Genomic DNA, 6,812 nt, shown 5'->3' with positions numbered 1-6,812 from the left:
TGGAGAGAATTTGATCACACAAACAACTCACATCTTCCTCTCTCATCCTAAAAAGTACGAGCTACCTGGAGGACGAATTTCAGCCACACGTGGGAAGGACGAAGAGGATTTTTTCTGTTGCTAGGGTTTCGCAGAAGTTTGACCAGCGTTGACTTTGGTCAACGCTTGGTCCAAACAAGCTGAAAACTTGTGGGAGGTTCGATTTTTGAAGGCCATACTACCTGGCACAAAAATCGAGGTCAAAGGGTTGACCGTTTTGCTGCTGCGTTGACTTTTAGCTTGCTGCCCCTGCGTTGACTTTTCAGGACAGCGTTGACTTTTGTAGAACTGACTTGGGTTGACTCATCTACTGGTTGGAGGGTTGTTGTGACACATGCTGGGCTGGCTGATCAAAGGAGACTTTGCTGGTTGAAGCATCCTGTTGACCGCCGAAACAAACACATACATTTTTCTTGTTTCTGATTTGTCTTCTGTAAGATCTGCTTATATGTTCTATCTGCATTTTGCTTATCTACTTGTATGATTGCTGTGAGAAAAGTGAAATTGCTCTTAGCATAGAACATCTACAAAACTTTACAAACCTCCACCTCTAGCTAAATTGGGTTTATCACTATGTACAATATGCAAGGCTCTGGTCATATTTGTGGACTTGGTTAATAGGGTTTTAAAACCATCTTCTAGTGTAACACAATGATAAGCATATTTTCCTTTCGTCTTAAAATGGGTTTGAGTATGGCTAGAATATAGTCTCTATGCTTAAGTTAGTGTGAAAAATTTTTGACATGGTTTCCAAATTCACATAAAATTTGCTATAAAAATACAAAATCCAAATATAATCTAGAAATAATTTTCCAAAATTCACATAGGCCTAGCTATAAAAGTACAAAATCAAAATATAAGATGGAAAGGATGTTGGGTAGCATTTCTACATTTGCTCTCCATAAATCTATGTTTGAGAAGAAACACCACATGCCTAAGTTGCACGAAGCGCCTACACATTTCGGAGTTTCCGAAATGGGTACGTTTAGAAGCGTCATATTTGTGGACTTGGTTAATAGGGTTTTAAAACCATCTTCTAGTGTAACGCAATGATAACCATATTTTCCTTTCATCTTAAAATGGGTTTAACTATGGCTAGAATATAGTCTCTATGCTTAAGTTAGTGTGAAAATGTTTTGACATGGTTTCCAAATTCACATAAAATTTGCTATAAAAATACAAAATCCAAATATAATCTAGAAATAGTTTTCCAAAATTCACATAGGCCTAGGTATAAAAGTACAAAATCAAAATATAAGATGAAAAGGATGTTAGGTAGCATTTCTACATTTGCTCTCCATAAATCTATGTTTGAGAAGAAACACCACATACCTAAGTTGCACGAAGCGCTGAAACATTTCAGAGTTTCTAAAATGGGTACGTTTAGAAGTGTCACCTAGCAAAAATGGAAATGTCGGCTGAAACGCCGTCCAAAACATCATATATGTTTATATATAGAAAAAGAAATTTATAAATAAGTGAATAACACAATATCTTGCAAGAAAAAAGTGAATAAGACTCATAAGACTCATAGATGACAATTTAGAAGGAAAACCAATTCTATATTAACTCTAATAGATGATTACATGATGGTTGAATTTTGGTCGAGTTCCGGCTAAGTTTCAAAGTTTCGGGTACAATTACGTTCCGAAACGTCGGGTTCCTTGTGCAAGATAGCTATATGCAAGACATACATAGAAATCACAAGCTCAAATAAACCAACATAAATGTGAGCATCGAAGTTTCTCCTATCAACATCTTCCATGTTATCAAAAGCAATAAGCAAAATCACAAGCTCAAATAAACCAACATAAATGTGAGCATCAAAGTTTCTCCTATCAACATCTTCCATGTTATCAAAAGCAATAAGCAAAACAACGGCCAAAGAAACTAAAAGCTTAAATAACACCTACCAAGCCAAACAAACTAAAAGCTTAAATAAACTATTATCAACCAGATGCAGCCATTCTACACATAATGATAATTAAAAACTTCTGAATTATATACATTAAAGCAAAAATAACAAGCGTGACCTCTGAATCTTCTCCTATCATCTTCTTTCTCAATGTCAAACCACCTTTCAATTCATTACTACATCAAAACCAACAAGAAAAGCAATTGCCAAAAATTAATCATTTGAACAATGTATATCTACCTGCCTGATTCAGACTAATCGTATTCTTCGCCTTTTCTCCTTCTCTAGCATGTCATCTCATCTCCTCAATGGCTACACACAAAAATTGGAAACCAATCAGATGCCACCATTTTGATTATATATAAATGAGATAAACAACCCAAACCAACAAAAACTATGGAAGAAAATGTCAGTACCTTAAATTGAAACAGAAGTATCCCTTGTTTCATCTTCTTTCTCAATAGTAAATCCTCTTGGTTAACCTACCGCCAATCAGAGCTTATTTCAAATCATTCGCTATGCCAAATTAATAACCAATAATTGCCAAGAGAGAGAAAAATAGAAAAAATAATTAACATTAAAAAACATACCTCTGTGGATTGAAATGCAATCGAAAAATTAGTAGAATCCTTCCGCACAACAGTAAACCCTTTTGATTTGCGATAGGTTCAGTCTGAAATCGAAATAAGTAAAAAAGCCTTAACCTCTTCCAGGGTTATCGAAATCTTTTAATGATTTTTTTCTGAACAGACATCTACAGTGTTTGCAGTTTACCAAATCAAAAACGAGGCGAATGTCGTTCCGCACTTAAAGGAGAGTCTGGTATATAAAGAAATAAAATGGCCTGAACGAACCATGCAAACATGCGGCAAAAGGATTAAAAGAAACTAAAATTTAGCCATCTAACACGAAATCAGGCGAACACGACTAGGTTAATCATCTATACTACTGCGATTCGAAAAGACATGTTAGTGAAATTTTGATCAACAGAATCTTAAGCAATATTTTACGTCCAATTAGCAAAAGACAGTTTAATGAGCTCACCCCTTATTCTATCATATTGGTGTTAGCGACGTACCTAAACGGAGTGTAATGAATGAAGCGGGAGGGTTGTACGAACCACCCTTCCCTAGCATGGCTGTAAGAACCGCCAAAAATCCTCACGTACTGACTGCACATCGTTGATGAGAGAGAATATGATGAGATGCAGATGACTATATTCTTCGTCCTTTCCCTGCAATTTGACTGCACATCGTTGATGAGAGAGAGAGTGCACAACATTTATGACAGGGAGAGGAACAAATCTCAAATAAATCAGAACAAAACTGAGTTCCTGAGCCTTCTCCGGTCGTCTAATTCTCTTAAGCTCGAACCCCCTTTTTTAACTTCTTTCAATAAGCAAAAACTACGAAGTTTGCAGGGCTGTTTATGAAGTTGCAACAACATCATAAAACAACTCTAGTAGGCTCTTTATGATCAATCAATATCGACTCACAGAACAACCATTCTGTGCATATTTGTCACGTTAAAAATCATCCGAATAGTCATACATAAAAAAATAATAAACGTCTACCTGGTCCTCCCTCACAGAAATCCAAAATCGTGGAACATCCTGCAGCAAATACTGTCAACGAACCCCGGGGTTAAGCTGTTTAACTAAACAGAGGATGAAAGAGATGAACAAAATGTGGGTATCCAATTGATTCGATTCAGTCAGAAATCGAAATAAGAAATAAAAAGTCTTAATCTCTTCTAGGGTCATCGAAATTCGGGGTTAACGATTTACCAAATCAATGACCGAATGATGGGTTGATATCAACTAACGAATTTCGTTCGCTATTCAGACGGCTCGGTATTATATTTTGCTCTCGAACACATGCAACAAAATTAAATAGCCTTAGCGAATAATGCAGACTCACGGCAAAGAGATTACCAAAAACTAAAAGTTAACCGTCGAACACGAAAACAGGCATCTAAAAAACTAGGTTAATCATTTATATCACTTCTGGTTCATTTTCGCCTTCAAAAATCATATCAATGAAATTTCGCTGAACATATTCGTATGCAATATTTTACGCCCAGTTACCAAAACACATTTTAAATGGGTTTATGGTATTGATGTTAGCGGAGTACCTGGCGTACCTAAACGGAGAGTAATGAATGAAGCGGGAGGCTCTACGAAGTTCCAACAACCCTTTTCTGCCATTGCACGTACCGTGGCGAAAGGAAAAATCACACGTGCCGGACGCCAAAATAATAATTCTTCGTCCCATCCTGCAGTTTGAGTGCACGCAGTTGATGAGACAGGGACTGCACAACATTTATGAGAGGGAAAGGAACAAATCTTAAATAAATCGGAACAAACCTGAGTTCCTGACCCTTCTCCCGTCATCTAGTTTATTTATGTCGGAAACCCTCATACATGGTTTTTATCTGTTTTTGCCGTGGGTCTCCAGGCAATTCGGTTATGCTGTATTCATGGACATTATATTTCCCGTAATATAATATATATGGTTTTTTTTCTGTGTCGGAAACCCTTTTTTAACTTCTTTCAATTCATCAGCCAAAGAAACTCGAAGTTGCAATAACACCATAAAATAGCTCTTAGGGCTCTGTATACATAATCCACGCAGCAACCCTTTCCGTACACACTTGTCATAATAAAAGCCCTCCGAACGATTATACATAAAAAAATAAAGGCATACCTGGTCCTCCATTCCAATGGATAACTTCACGGCACTCCAAAATCGTGGAACATCCTGCAACAAAACACTACCAACAAACCGCCGGGCTTAACTTGTTACATAAACCGATAACGAAAGAGATGGGCGAATGTGTGCATCTAGTTGATTCGATTCAGCACTCCAAAATCGTGGAACATCCTGCAACAAAACACTACCAACAAACCGCCGGGCTTAACTTGTTACATAAACCGAGAACGAAAGAGATGGGCAAATGTGTGCATCTAGTTGATTCGATTCAATGCTAGAAATGAGGAACAGGGCTATATGAATGGCATACAATAATAATTCTGCATCTCATCATATTCTCCATCCCTAATTCTGTATCTCATCCTGCAACAAACCGCCGGGGTTAGCTTTTTCTCTAAACCTAGAATGAAAGAGATAGACAAAATGTGTGCATCTAGATGATTCGATTCAACGTTAAGAATGAGGAACAGACCTATATGCATGGCATACAATAATAGGAGGACTTATCATATTCTCCATCACTAATTCTTCATGTCAACTCCCGAAATTCACTGCAAATCAAACCATTAACCATCTGTGAGACCACCTCTGACAGACAGAGAAACTTATATAGAAACAGACCAGTGTTCATGTGCCATCTTCCTCAATTGCAGGCCCTCATCTGTTCCTGTTGCACATCAAAGTTCATTTTAAATTAGACCAAAACTAACTTTACCTAATGGCTTAGAACTCTATGCATGGCCATAAGGCAGATTCCCATTAAATACATACCTTCATAACAGGTTTCATCTACGTCCGTCTACTTTTTTGCTCTACATCCTGCAACTAAATAATTCTGAACCAACAAAGAGGGAAAAATATAAAGGAAAAAAGAGGAACGAAAAACACTAACCATTACAATCCAAACAAATGGAAAAACCAAGAAAGAAAACAGACTGTAAAATACAACATGCATGGCCATGCAGTGAAAAAAAATAAGGACAAGAAACAAGCCAAGCGAAGGCAGCGAACCAAACAAATATGTGCAAACCGAGGCAATTCAGAGCAGAGAAGAAGATAAGACGAAAATGAAACCGTGTTCTGCTTATGAGAATGCCTTATATAGCTTTTCCCTCCCTTTTCAAACGGTCATAAGCGCCCCTTTTCAAACGGTCATAAGCGCCCTGAACTGCTAGCTTTTTCACAGGGAAGCTTTTTCACTCAGGCCACGCATATTAGTGCCATGAAATATTTAACCTCATTAAATAGTAAGAAAGCTGTTGTTTGAAGCCTGAATTTCCGAGCGAAAATGTCTCTCTCGAGAAATTTATAATGGGCCACGAAATGCAATGAACTATATTTCATAAAAAAAAAATCAATGTGTCGATACATATGAGCTACAAGTCGTGTAGTTTAGTTTGGGGACATTTGGAGCTTACTTAAAAAACTTGAAAATATAATAAGCCCGGTGAATGTTTTGAAACTTTTAAAAAAATCATTTAGTTGGAATTTTTAGTTGTAAGTAGAGATTCCGATCCAACGTCACGCTATATTTTATAAATGGAAATTAATTTGAATCCTAATATTAATATTATTATTAATATTAATATTATTTTTTATAAATCCTAAGCCATAGTTTAAATAATTAAATATTTAAAATCATAAATAAAAATTCTAAAAAATAACTCACTCAGAAAAAGTAAATATAGAATATAGAATATATATAAAACAAATAAAAGATGAAAAATATAAAAACAAATAAAGGATGAAAAACATAACACCATCCATAAATAAATGGGGCCAGGGATAATTAATAAAAAGGGGAAACTTATTCTAATAATAAACCTAAGTTAAAGGAGGAAAATAAAATAAATTAAAATTATAACATAAAATATCTTAAAATAAAAAATAAAAATAAAGGGAAAGGGAAACAAAGAGGAATCAATAAATCTTATAGGGAGAAATCAGAGGAAACCAAAATCAAGGAGATAAAAGGAAAAAAAAAAAAAAATCAACAAAATCACTTACACCAAGAAGGAGAAAAAACTAAGAGGATAGGGCAGGAATCCAACAACTACTAATTTTCCACTCATCATCCCTATTTAGATTACTTGATCTCCTCTCAATTTCAATGGCTTCCCTAAACTTACGATGATGAAAATGAGAAA

General features: G+C 35.8%; 2 long non-coding RNA genes across 7 annotated transcripts; both read right to left on the bottom strand.

The window, feature by feature from the left end:
* Window positions 1-1,363: 1,363 nt before the first annotated feature.
* Window positions 1,364-3,130, bottom strand: LOC149175998 (uncharacterized). Its single transcript, XR_016258605.1, has 6 exons — window positions 3,033-3,130; window positions 2,729-2,798; window positions 2,545-2,627; window positions 2,371-2,436; window positions 2,195-2,266; window positions 1,364-1,457 (listed from the first exon to the last, which is right to left on the bottom strand). It is a non-coding gene; the product is annotated as an uncharacterized LOC149175998 (long non-coding RNA).
* Window positions 3,131-3,172: 42 nt separating this feature from the next.
* On the bottom strand, window positions 3,173-5,799 carry LOC149175997 (uncharacterized). Of its 6 annotated transcripts, XR_016258600.1 has the most exons (10): window positions 5,437-5,799; window positions 5,287-5,332; window positions 5,138-5,216; window positions 4,976-5,028; window positions 4,660-4,849; window positions 4,320-4,424; window positions 4,088-4,228; window positions 3,741-3,821; window positions 3,528-3,578; window positions 3,173-3,199 (listed from the first exon to the last, which is right to left on the bottom strand). It is a non-coding gene; the product is annotated as an uncharacterized LOC149175997 (long non-coding RNA). The 6 variants fall into 6 exon arrangements; XR_016258604.1 differs by having other exon boundaries at window positions 3,528-3,610; window positions 5,138-5,332; XR_016258599.1 differs by having other exon boundaries at window positions 5,138-5,799.
* Between the last annotated feature and the right edge of the window lie 1,013 nt (window positions 5,800-6,812).

Source organism: Pinus tabuliformis, chromosome 4_1 (genome assembly GCF_031772625.1).
Source record: "Pinus tabuliformis cultivar Carrire ecotype Pingquan chromosome 4_1, CPIR1, whole genome shotgun sequence".
NCBI classification, from domain to species: domain Eukaryota; kingdom Viridiplantae; phylum Streptophyta; class Pinopsida; order Pinales; family Pinaceae; genus Pinus; species Pinus tabuliformis.
Note: the sequence above shows the minus strand (reverse complement) of the source record. Positions and strands in the feature narration are given on the sequence as shown.